The sequence below is a fragment of the Mobula hypostoma genome, chromosome 12 (genome assembly GCF_963921235.1).
Source record: "Mobula hypostoma chromosome 12, sMobHyp1.1, whole genome shotgun sequence".
Taxonomy (NCBI): Eukaryota; Metazoa; Chordata; class Chondrichthyes; order Myliobatiformes; family Myliobatidae; genus Mobula; species Mobula hypostoma.
The window spans coordinates 78,183,509-78,197,471 of record NC_086108.1 but is presented as its reverse complement, the minus strand read 5'-3'; the positions used below and the strand labels follow the sequence as shown (position 1 = coordinate 78,197,471).

General features: G+C 42.0%; 1 protein-coding gene across 6 annotated transcripts in view; it reads right to left on the bottom strand.

The window, feature by feature from the left end:
* Positions 1–13,963, bottom strand: part of slc6a9 (solute carrier family 6 member 9) — a 299,983-nt gene that overhangs the window by 103,241 nt on the left and 182,779 nt on the right. The gene's annotated exons all lie outside the window — the stretch shown is intronic.

The following is a 13,963-nucleotide window of genomic DNA, read 5'->3' as shown; positions in this document are numbered from 1 at the left end:
CCTCCAAACAGCTACAGTGATGTGGACTACAAATTACAACTGGAAATAGAAAAGGCTTGTCAGAAGGGCAGTGTTATGATAATTGTGGGGGATTTTAACATGCGAGTGGATTGGGAAAATCAGGTCGGCACTGGATCTCGAGAGAATTTGTAGAATGTCTGCAAGATGGCTTTTTAGAACAGCTTGTTGTTGAGCCCACTAGGGGGTCAGCTGTACTGGATTGGGTATTGTGTAATGAACCGGAGGTGATTAGAGAGATTGAGGTGAAGGAACCCTTAGGAGGCAGTGATCATAACATGATTGAGTTCACAGAGAAATTTGAAAAAGAGAAGCAGAAATCTGATGTGTCGGTATTTCAGTGGAGTAAAGGAAATTACAGCGGCATGAGAGAGGAACTGGCCAGAGTTGACTGGAAAGGGACACTGGCAGGAAAGATGGCACAGCAGCAGTGGCTGGAATTTATGTGAGAAGTGAGGAAGGAGCAAGACAGGTATATTCCAAAAAAGAAGAAATTTTCAAATGGAAAAAGGATGCAACCGTGGTTAACAAGAGAAGTCAAAGCCAAAATTAAAGCAAAGGAGAGAGCATACAAGGAAGCAAAAATTAGTGGGAAGACAGAGGATTGGGAAGTTTTTAAAAGCTTACAAAAGGAAACTAAGAAGGTCATTAAGAGGGAAAAGATTAACTATGAAAGGAAGCTAGCAAATAATATCAAAGAGGACACTAAAAACTTTTTCAAGTATATAAAGAGTAAAAGACAGGTGAGAGTAGATAGAGGACCAATAGAAAATGATGCTGGAGAAATTGTAATGGGAGATAAGGAGATGGGAGAGGAACTGAACAAGTATTTTGCATCAGTCTTCACTGAGGAAGACATCAGCAGTATACCGGACACTCAAGGGTGGCAGGGAAGAGAAGTGTGTGCAATCACAATCACGACATAGAAAGTACTCAGGAAGCTGAATAGTCTAAGGGTAGATAAATCTCCTGGACCAGATGGAATGCACCCTCGTGTTCTGAAGGAAGTAGCTGTGGAGATTGCGGAGGCATTAGCGATGATCTTTCAAAAGTCGATAGATTCTGGCATGGTTCCGGAGGACTGGAAGATTGCAGATGTCACTGCTATTTAAGGGGGCAAGGAAGCAAAAAGGAAATTATAGACCTGCGAGCTTGACGTCGGTGGTTGGGAAGTTGTGGAGTCGATTGTCAAGGATGAGGTTACAGAGTACCTGGAGGCATATGACAAGATATGCAGAACTCAGCATGGATTCCTTAAAGGAAAATCCTGCCTGGCAAACCTATTACAATTTTTTGAGGGAATTACAAGTAGGCTAGACGAGGGAGATGCAGTGGATGTTCAAGCAACACACATCAAAGTTGCTGGTGAACACAGCAGGCCGGGCAGCATCTGTAGGAAGAGGTGCAGTTGACGTTTCAGGACGAAGGGTCTCGGCCTGAAACGTCGACTGCATCTCTTCCTACAGATGCTGCCTGGCCTGCTGTGTTCACCAGCAACTTTGATGTGTGTTGCTTGAATTTCCAGCATCTGCAGAATTCCTGTTGTTTGCAGTGGATGTTGTATATTTGGATTTTCAGAAGGTCTTTGACAAGGTGCCACACGAGGCTACTTAACAAGATAAGAGCCCATGGAATTACGGAAAAGTTACACACGTGGATAGAGCGTTGGCTGATTGGCAGGAAACAGAGTGGGAATAAAGGGATCCTATTCTGGTTGGCTGCAGGTTACCAGTGGTGTTCCACAGGGGTCCGTGTTGGGGCCGCTTCTTTTTACATTATACATCAATGATTTGGATGGCTTTGTGGCTAAGTTTGCTGATGATATAAAGATAGGTGGAGGGGCCGGTAGTGCTGAGGAAATGGAGAGTCTGCAGAGAGACTTGGATAGATTGGAAGAATGGGCAAAGTGGTAAGTGAAATACAATGTTGGAAAGTGTATGGTTATGCACTTTGGCAGAAGAAATAAACGGGCAGACTTATTTAAATGGGGAAAGAATTCAAAGTTCTGAGATGCAACGGGACTTGGGAGTCCTCGTACAGGATACCCTTAAGGTTAACCTCCAGGTTGAGTCGGTGGTGAAGGTGGCGATTGCAATGTTGGCATTCATTTCTAGAGAAATAGAGTATAGGAGCAGGGGTGTGACCTTGAGGCTCTATAAGGCGCTGGTGAGACCTCACTTGGAGTACTGTGGGCAGTTTTGGTCTCCTTATTTAAGAAAGAATGTGCTGACTTTGGAGAGGGTACAGAGAAGATTCACTAGAATGATTCCGGAAATGAGAGGGTTAACATATGAGGAACGTTTGTCTGCTCTTGGACTCTATTCCTTGGAGTTTAGAAGAATGAGGGGAGACCTCAGAAACATTTCGAATGTTGAAAGGCACAGACAGAGTGGATGTGGCAAAGTTGTTTCCCATGATGGGGGAATCTAGTACAAGAGGGCATGACTTAAGGATTGAAGCGCACCCATTCAGAACAGAAATGCAAAGAAAATTTTTTAGTCAGAGGGTGGTGAATCTATGGAATTTTTTGCCACAGGCAGCAGTGGAAGCCAAGTCATTGGGTGTATTTAAGGCAGAGATCGATAGGTATCAGAGTAGCTAGAGCATCAAAGGTTATGGTGAGAAGGCAGGGGAGTGGGACTAAATGGGAGAATGGATCAGCTCATGATAAAATGGCCGAGTAGGCTCGATGGGCCGAATGGCCGACTTCTGCTGCTTTGTCTTACGGTCTTATGGTCTAACAAGTTCAACAGGCATGATTTTCCCTCAACGAAACCATGCAGACTTTGTCCAATCTTGTCCTGTCTCGACAAGTACTGCATAACTTCATCTTTAACAATTACCTCCAACATCTTCCCAACCACTGAGGTCAGGCTAACTGGTCTATAATTTCCTTTCTGCTGCCTTCCTATTTTCTGAACTAGTGGAGTGCCACTTGCAATTTCCCTATTACCTGGCACCATGCCAGAGTCCAATGATTTTTGAAAGATCATTGTTAATGCCTCCAGTCTCTGCTGCTACCTCTTTTAGTACCCAAAGGTGCAGTTCATCTTGTCGGGGTGACTTGTGTAACCTGTGGGTCTGTCAGATTTTTGAGCACCTTCTCCTTTATAATAGCAACTTCTCTTCCTTCATTCCCTTCAACATTTGGCATACTGCTAGTATGTTCCACAGTGAAAACTGATGCAAAACACTCATTTAGTTCATCTGCCCATTTCCTTGCTGCCATTGTTATTTCTCTGGCCTCATTTTTTTTTAAAAAGTAGTTCTTTATCACTCACATCTCTCATTTCTTCCATACTTGGAAAAGCTTTTACTATCCACTTTGATATTGTTTCCTAGCTTGTTTTCCTATTTCAATTTTTCCCTCCTAATGATTCTTTTAGTTGCTCTCTGTAGGTTTTTAAAAAGCTTCCCAATCTTCTATCTTCCCACTAAGTTTTGCTTTGTTGTATGCCCTCTCATTTGCTTTTACATTAGCTTTGACTTCTCTTGTCAGCCTCAGACATATTATTTTGCTATTTGAGTACTCCTCTGTTTTTGGAGTGCATCTATCCTGCACCTTCCTCATTGATCTATCACCTTTCTTGATGGGATGTTGCTGACCTATCATTCAAAAGAAACTTTCCTTTTCATTCTCCTTTAAAGTTTCCCCCTCTTGCCTTAAACCTGCATCCTCCAATGTTTGATCTTTCTGCTCTGGGGAAAATGTCTATCTCCCCTGTTAATGCCTTTCTTAATTTTATATACTTATCTCAGGATGCTTTCTCAGCTTCTAACACCCCAGAGTAAACAATCCATGCTTATTTAACCTCAAAGAGCCCACTGTTTATGGATCGTAAGAGCAGGCATTACCCCAAATCTAAACAGCTCCCTGGGTGGTTTAGAATAGTATGAAATGTGTATAATGGCCTCAGATGTCATGTCATCTACAGTTTTCCAAGAATAATAGAGGTGAAATGAAAATCACTATGCTTAAAAGTTTAAACACAAGAGATTCCACAGATACTGGAAATCCAGATAAAACACAAAATGCCGGAGTAACTCAGCAGGTCAGGCAGAATGAGAGGTTTGGATAGGTACACAGATAGTATGAATACAGAGGGCTACGCTCCTGATGCAGCTCGATAGGAGTAGGCAGTTTAATCAGTTTTAGCATGGACTAGATGGGCCAAAGGGCTTGTTTCTGTGCTGTACTTCTCAGTGAATCTATAACTCTTGTGTCTATGATGGAGGAATAATCAGTTGATATTTCAGGCCAAGATCAGTCTTGATGAAGGGTCTTGGCCCGAAGAATAAATGTTTGTTTAGAGTTGTCAGATTTCAAGCAATTCCTGAAACTAAAGTGGCTTTGTGTAAAGTAATGATTTCGTGGCAATATGCAGAAGGCATTCTGGTCACATAGCCACATATTTTAAGTCTTCCTAACCAAAGGAGCTGGAAGTAGGCCACTTTGTCTAGTATAGGACCATATCAGAGGGAGATCCTGCCATTAGCAGACATGGCACAGGTTCCCAGTCTAACTTGTCAACAACAAAGATGTCAAGGAAAAGGCAGAGAATGATATTGGCAAGAGAAAGAAAAACATTTGCTTAACTATCTCAAATCTTGAGTCCTATACTCCAATAGGGCACTCACGGGGACTCTCTATGCCATGAATGTTGTATTGTTTTGAAAGTCTCGCACCTGAGCAAAAACCAGCTTGTGATGTGCATCCCAAACACAGCTTCCCGGTGAGCAAATAGTAAACAAAGCTGTAACAAACTCATGTCACTGAAATCAGCTATCAACAAGGAATACCAACTGCTTTAAAAGGGATATTATATGTTTGATGTTCAATGTTAGAAGACAGTTTCGTGTTACTTTAGTTGCTTAGAAGTATCTTATAAGGCATATGGAACTGCAGCATAGTCATCTATTGAGATGTTCCCACAACCAACGGATCTCAGTTTAAGTACTCTTCATCTTGTCATTTTTGCTATTTATGTTTGTATTTGCACAGTTTGTTGTCTTCAATGCTCCACTTGCTCTTTTCATCGATCCTGTTTACAGTTACCATTCTATAGATAGGCTAAGTATGCCCACAGGAAAACAAATCTCAGGGTTGTATGTGGTGATATGTATGTACTCTGATAATAAATTTTACTTTAAACTTTAGGATGCAATATTTAAATTTATAAAGATGCTTACAAATGTACAGTACTTCTGGAAAAAAAAGTTAAGAACATAGAAATCTATAGCACATTACAGGTCCTTCAGCCCACAATGTTGTGCCAACCATGTAACCTACTCTAGAAACTACCTAGAATTTCCCTACTGCATAGCCCTCTATTTTTCTAAGCTCCATGTACCTATCTAAGAGGCTCTTAAAAAACCCTATTGCATCCACTTCCACCACTGCCGTCGGCAGTGCATTCCACGCACCCGACACTCGCTCAGTAAAAAACTTACCCCTGACATCCCTTTGGCACCTATTTCCAAGCACCTTAAAACTATGCCCCTTGTGTTGGCCATTTCAGCCCTGGGAAAAAGCCTCTGGCGATCAACACGATCAATGCCTCTCATCACCTTATACACCTCTATCAGGTCACCTCTCATCCTCTGTCGCTCCAAGGAGCAAAGGCTGAGTTCACTCAATCTATTCTCATAAGGCATGCTCCCCAATCCAGGCAACATTCTTGTAAATCTCCTTTGCACTCTCTCTATAGGATCCATGTCATTCCTGTAATGTGGTGACCAGGAATGAACACAGTACTCCAAGTGGGGTCTAACTAAGGTCTTATATAGCTATAACATCACCTCACGGCTTTTGAACTCAATCCCATGGTTGATGAAGGCTAACACATCATACGCATTCTTAATAACACTGTCAAGCAGCGCAAAAGCTTTGAGTGTCCTATGGACACGGACCCCAAGATCTTTGATCCTTCACACTGCCAAGAGTCTTACCATTAATATTACATTCTGTCTTCAAATTTGACCTACCAAAATGAACCACTTCACAGCAGCCACTTCTCAGTGCAGTTCTGCACCCTATCGATGTTCCGCTATAACCTCTGACATCCCTCGACTATCCACTACATCCCCAACCTTTGTCATCAGCAAACCTACTAGCCCACCCTTCTACTTCTTTATCCAGGTCATTTACAAAAATCACAAAGAGGAGGGGTCCCAGAACAGATCCCTGCGGAACACCACTGGTCACCGACCTCCATGCAGAATACAAACCATCTACAACCACCCTTTGCGTTCTCTGGGCAAGCCAATTCTGGATCCACAAAGCAAGGTCTCCTTAGTTTCCATGCCTCCCCACTTTCTGAAGAAGCCGTGCATGGGGAACCTTATCAAATGCCTTAGTAAAATCCATATACACTACATCCACTGCACTACCTTCATCAATGTGTCTTGTTACATCTCATCAATGTGTTTTGTTACGATTTTTTTTTTTAAATAACAGGTTCTTCCCAAAAATTGCTTTTTTGGGCATGAGTCAGCCACTTGAAATACATCTGAGTTTGGAACTCAGTTACGTGTCATGGCTTGCAAAGCCTCTCTACATACAGAATGTAGGAATGACAGTCATGCATTGAGCTCACTCAGCGTGTACTCCTTCATTTCCTTCTCACGATTCCGTACACATCTTTCAACATTAATATTTCTCCAACACAAAACCAAAATCAGCTTGTTTTTTTTTAATTTAACCATTATCCTTGGAATGAGATAGTTAACATATGAAGAGTATCTGAGGGCTCTGGGCCTGTACTCGCTGGAGTTCAGAAGGACGAGAGGATCACACTGAAACCTACCGAATACTAAAGGAGATGAAAAGAGTATACATGGAGAGGATGGTTCCATTAATAGGAGAACTTAGGATCCTTGCATTTTCTACATAGGTTGATGATACAAAATCTACAGTGAATAATTTCCATCATTTATATGTTAGTGATCACCCAAATACCATAAAAATAACACTGACGTATCACCTGCTTTCCACACACAACCTCTACACCAAGTGACTTCATACTCTTGAGGATTTCACCTTGGAATTAACAAAGAACTGTTAATTATTGTAGCAATTATTTAATTACTATAACTTAGGATACTATTACCCCTGTAATCATGCACACATATTCTCTCTCACATGCCTATCCATTCCTTTTGATTCTTATACTATTTATCTATGCCAGGGCAGTTTACAGTAGTGAATTAACGTACCAGCGCGTATTTGTGATGTGCACAGAAACAGGAGCAGTTCACAGAGTCAGAAGGAAAATATACAAATCCCACATAGGTGGCATCTGAGCTGATGACACAACACGAGTCTAACACTGAATCTAAGCCTCAAGTCCTAAATTGCCTCAGTGAACTCTTACCTCTCTTAAATGCATTTCTTAAAACATAATTTGATCACTTTTTTTGTCATCTGTCCTAGTGGCTCTGTTGTCCCTTAATATCATGATTTTTCTTTAGATGTGTTCCTGATGTGCTCTGGGATCTTTTCTACTTTATTAGCAATAAGGCCTCCTCTACTGTAAAGATGAAGCCACACTCAGGTTGGAGGAACAACACCTTATATTCCGTCTGGGTAGCCTCCAACCTGATGGCATGAACATCGACTTCTCTAACTTCCGCTAAGGCCCCACCTCCCCCTCGTACCCCATCTGTTACTTATTTTTATGCACACATTCTTTCTCTCACTCTCCTTTTTCTCCCTCTGAATATACCTCTTGCCCATCCTCTGGCCCCCCCCCCCCCACCTCCTTGTCTTTCTTCCCGGACCTCCTGTCCCATGATCCTCTCGTATCCCCTTTTGCCTATCACCTGTCCAGCTCTTAGCTCCATCCCTCCCCCTCCTGTCTTCTCCTATCATTTTTGATCTCCCCCTCCCCCTTTCAAATCCCTTACTCACTCTTCCTTCAGATAGTCCTGACGAAGGGTCTCGGCCTGAAACGTCGACTGCACCTCTTCCTACAGATGCTGCCTGGCCTGCTGCGTTCACCAGCAACTTTTATGTGTGTTGCTTGAATTTCCAGCATCTGCAGAATTCCTGTTGTTCAAGTTATGATGGTGTTGATCTGAACAAATGTGACAAACACCCACTGTGTTTTTGTCAGTTGCTTGGTAAATTATTCCCACCAAGTGACCGTGCTTTTTTTAAAGCTTGACATTACACTCAGCGTTGATGGGAAAGCACATCACAAGAGCCAGACTGCCAAGTCTTAATGACTTATGAATTAGTTTTGTAGCCTGGGGAAAAATGCACATGCAAGACAACAAATAATTTTCTGCGTCTTTATTTCCTTTATCTGTTTTAGATGTTTGAATGCAGAAAGAGGGTATCAAAATTAAAATGACAAAATGAATTTAAAAAACAGTTCCGGCTGTTATAATCTCAGTTTAATTTCTGTCCACACACTTGTTATGTATGCAGTATGAATATAACTAAAACAAATTATACAAAACCAACATGATAGTGGAAGTTCTACAAAACAATACAAATGTTAGAATCCCACCAACCTTGTACACATCAATAATATGAATAAATACATCTCATCCTAACTAAGTGATTGGCACACACATGCTTAACTTCCAAACACAGAGGGTAGACCTTGAAACGAGTTCTCCTCACTCACGCTACATAAACAGAGATTAACACATTCACATTACTGTTACATTCACATTTGGTCATGAAACAATAAAGAAAGACAAAAAAAATAAACTTTTACAAAAACTTTTACAACTTATTGCTTTGGAGTTTAAATTACTAGAAAGACTAACCCACCAGGCCAATAAGGAACTTTGCACAACCACGCTATTAAGCGGCAACACTTCACTCGCAAAAATATACAGCATCCACATGTAAGTTACCGATATTCTAGATTTACAAACAAATGTAACAGATATACATGGATATTCTCAAATATTATTCACATTTCCTCACCATATGACTAGAATTTGACGTCATTTCTAGAACCTTGCAACTCTTTCTGCTACTCCACATGTGAATAATGACGTCACCGTTTTCTCTTAAAGGGACAGGCAATTATTTTAGTATCACCAGGGTGAATACATAATGATATTCAATGGACACCTGGTTACATCAGCAAGAGAATGTTGTAGGCTTAACCATATAGTGATATTTCACTTAGAGTACCAGGTTTCGCTCATCACATGGCTGCATACATGGGTTTTATTTTCAATTTAGGTTTGTATTGCTTCTTAAAGACGAGTACATCCCTTTTATTTTGCTGACCCTCAATATTTCATCAGAGTGAATAGGAGCACCAAGTTAACACACCAAAAGAAGTGAAATCTAAATTGCTCGGCAAATGCAAATGCTACATGGGACCTTGCTGAGGCGGCCACTGGAATAAGCTTAAGATTTATCAAGGTCCATCCACCCAGTTACTCAACAGGAAGACAGAATATATTCCAAATCATTGTGTCACAAAGAGTAAGAAAATGTGTTAAAGCAGACACAAATAGAAAACACGTTGAGTTCTTAATGGGCTAAAAAAAAACTAACAATTTGCGTCAGAAAGCTGTTACAGAATTACATAAAACCTATTATTTTCTTTGCCTGCTTCCATTGATAACCCACCTGCCCTGCCTGTCACCTGACTCCACCTCTCCCCTCCCCCATCTGGCTGTATCTGCCTGTCATTCCTCTCCTTGGTCCACCTATATCCTACTGGACCCTTTCTCACTACTCCATCTCCTCTTGATACATGCACTTGCCTGAAATAATTCTTTTCCCTACACAGATGCTGCTCAACCTGCAGAGTAATTTGCTTTCTCCAGAATCTGCAGTCTTTTGTGCGTCTCTGCATAAATATATTTCATTGTATTATTACTATTTTTATCCAATATTTAGCAACTGCTTGCTTTTATAGTTTAAGATTGAAGTGCTATCATCCACGGCATAGTTCTTCACATATACTTCTGTTAAAAAGATAGATTTTTTTTACCTAGACGAAGTTACATTGATTTACTCTTGTTTTAATACATACACTGTCAGTGTCCACACTTAATTCTGATTTCACATTCAAAGCTACATACACCAGTAGTGTATTCATTGCAATGCTCTATCTGTTAATTTAGCACTTCATTCTCCTTTTCAATAGAACTTTTGTTCCAGTGTCATTGTATCTATCAGGACCTATCTACCCTCTCCCCTTCCAAGGATCCATTCAATCCTGAGAAAATCTCCTTAAATCCAACAAAGGGCAGACAACAGAATCACCTTGGAGAGTTTCACTCACAGCAGCGGAGATCTACAACATCCAGCCTCCTGACTACATTTATCTTGACAATTGGCACAATTGATAATATTCCTGGCAGAGTGCTCAGAGGATGTGCAGACCAGCTAGCAGAGATTCTCACTGATATCTTCAACGTCTCCCTTAGCAGCACTGTCGTTCCAACGTACTTCAAGGCTGCCACCAAAGTCCCTGTGCCAAAGTCTTCAGTGTCCTACCTCAACGACTACCGTCCTCTTGCACTCATTTCCATCATAATGAAGTGTTTCGAAAGGCTTGTCATGAGGCACATCAAGACCCTGCTGCCCCCCTCACTGGACCCCCTGCAGTTCACATATCGTCCCAACCGTTCAACAGACAACGCCATCGCCACCACCCTCCACCTGGCCCTCACCCACCTGGACAAAAAAGACACCTACGTTCAAATACTGTTCATAGATTTCAGTTCAGCATTCAACACAATCATTCCTCAGCACCTGATTGGAAAGCTGAAACTGCTGGGCCTGAACAACTCCCTCTGCAGCTGGATCCTAGACTTCCTGACTGGGAGACCTCAGTCAGTCCGGATTGGAAGCAGCGTCTCCAACACCATCACACCGAGCACAGGGGCCCACCAGGGCTGTGTGCTCAGTCCACTGCTGTTCACTCTGCTGACCCACGACTGTGCTGCAATACACAGCTCGAATCACATCATCAAGTTCGCGGATGGCAGAGTGTGGTGGGTCTCATCAGCAAGAACGACGAGTCAGCATACAGAGAGGAGGTGCATTGGCTAACAGACTGGGGCAGAGCCAACAACCTGTCTCTGAATGTGAACAAAACACAAGAGATGGTTGTTGACTTCAGGAGAGCACAGAGCGACCACTTTCCACTGAACATTGACGACTCCTCTGTAGAGATTGTTAAGAGCACCAAATTTCTTGGTGTTTACCTGGCAGAGAATCTCACCTGGTCATTTGACACCAGCTCTACAGCCAAGAAAGCCCAGCAGCGTCTCTACTTTCTGCGAAGGCTGAGAAAAGTCCATCTCCCATGGCCCATCCTCACTACATTCTCCAGAGGTTGTATTGAGAGCATCCTGAGCAGCTGCATCACGGCCTGGTTTAGAAATTGCACCATCTCGGATCACAAGACACTGCAGCGAATAGTGAGGTCAGCTGAGAAGATCATCGGGGTCTCTCTTCCCACCATTACATTTACGCCACACGGTGCACCCGTAAAGCCAACAGCATTATGAAGGACCCCACACACCCCTCATACAAACTCTTCTCCCTCCTGCCATCTGGCAAAAGGTACCAAAGCATTCAGGTTGTCACAACCAGACTGCAACAGTTTCTTTCCCCAAGCCATTAAACTCCTTAATACCCAAAGTCTAGACTGACATCATTCATTATTATATCGTAATTTGTCCTCTGCTGTGCCTATGGTCTTGTTTATGATTTATTGTACTGCCCTGCACAGTTTTGTGCACTTTATGTAGTCCTGTGCAGGTCTATAGTCTAGTGTAGTTTTTGTGATGTTTTATGTAGTCTAGTGTAGCCTTGTGCTGTTTCACTTTGTCCAGTGTAATTTTGTGTTGTTTCATGTAGCACCATGGTCTTGGAGGAACATTGTTTCATTTTTACTGTGTACTGTACCAGCAGCTTATGGTCAAAATGACAATAAAAAGTGACTTGATTTGATTTTATTTCTCTCCCTCTTGAATGTCTCCAAGGCACACCACCCCAACTAATCTCTTTTCTGAAATCCAGAATAGGCACCTCTCCAACCTATTAGTATACAAGGTCAAAGGCCAAGAGTTCTGAAACTATGTGGGTGGAGGCCTCAAACCAGTCTAACTCACTGCCATTTCCTTTGTGCCAAAACCCAGCCTGCTACCTACAAACCCAGTTTCCAGAAAAGTTGGGATATTTCCAAAATGCAATAAAAACAAAAATCTGTGATATGTTAATTCATGTGAACCTTTATTTAACTGACAAAAGTACAAAGAAAAGATTTTCAATAGTTTTACTGACTAACTGAATTGTATTTTGTAAACATACACAAATTTAGAATTTGATGGCTGTAACACACTCAACAAAAGTTGGGACAGAGTCATGTTTACCATTGTGTTACATCACCTTTCCTTTTAATAACACCTTTTAATCGTTTTGGAACTGAGGATACTAATTGTAGTAGATTTGCAATTGGAAATTTTGTCCATTCTTGCTTGATACAAGACTTCAGCTGCTCAACAGTCCGTGGTCTCCGTTGTCTGATTCTCCTCTTCATGATGCGCCATACATTTTCAATAGGAGATAGATCTGGACTGGCAGCAGGCCAGTCAAGCACACGCTCTCTGTCTCTACAAAGCCACGCTGTTATAGCCCGTGCAGAATGTGGTCTGGCATTGTCCTGCTGAAATAAGCATGGACGTCCCGGGAAGAGATGTCACCTTGATGGCAACATATGTCTCTCTAAAATCCTAATATACGTTTCAGAGTCAATGGTACCTTCACATACATGCAACTCACCCATGCCGTGGGCACTGATGCACCCCCATACCATCACAGATGCTGGCTTTTGCACCTTTCGCTGATAACAATCTGGATGGTCGTTTTCATCTTTGGCACGGAGAACTCAATGCCCGTTTTTTTATGAAAACTAGCTGAAATGTGGACTCATCTGACCACAGCACACGGTTCCACAGTCTTTCGGTCCATCTGAGATGAGCTCAGGCCCAGAGAACTTGCTGGCATTTCTGCATAGAGTTGATGTATGGCTTCCTCCTTACGTAATACAGTTTCAAGTTGCATTTCTGGATGCAGCGACGGACTGTGTTGAGTGACAATGGTTTTCCGAAGTACTCCCAAGCCCAGATGGCTATAATTGTCACAGTAGCATGACAGTTTCTTAGGCAGTGCTGCCTGAGGGCTCGAAGATCACGTGTGGTTTCCGACCTTGCCCTTTACGCACTGAGATGTCTCTGAATTCTCTGAATCTTTTCACAATATTATGTACTGTAGATGTTGAAAGACCTAAATTCCCTCTTGCGTTGAGAAATGTTCCTTTTGAACTGACTAACAATTCTCTCACGAATTTTGGCACAAAGGGGTGAGCCACGACCCATCCTTGCTTGCAAAGACTGAGCCTTTGATGGACGCTACTTTTATACCCAGTCATGATACCTCACCTGCTACCAATTAGCCTGCTTAATGTGGAGTCTTCCAAACCGGTGCTACTTGAATATTCTGTGCACCTTTCAGTCTTATTTTAACTCTGTCCCAACTTTTGTTGAGTGTTGCAGCCATCAAATTCTAAATTTGTGTATATTTACAAAATACGATTAAGTTGGTCAGTAAAACTATTGAAAATCTTTTCTTTGTACTTTTGTCAGTTAAATACAGGTTCACGTGAATTAACATACCACAGATTTTTGTTTTTATTGCACTTTGGAAAATATCCCAACTTTTCTGGAAATGGGGTTTGTACTTATGGTGGTGTGACTGTCTTGTGACTCAATGTCTCTAGATGACTCTGCCCTGTGGCATCAATACATTCTGCCACTCACACGACAGCCCAACAACTGGGTTGAAGTCTGTCAAAATGTGCACACTTCCTCGTGGGTGGAGTCATTGTTCACACTTGAACCAATTTTCTAATGAATGTACCCTGTTACTGTTGCACTCCATTTAAGTACACTTTAT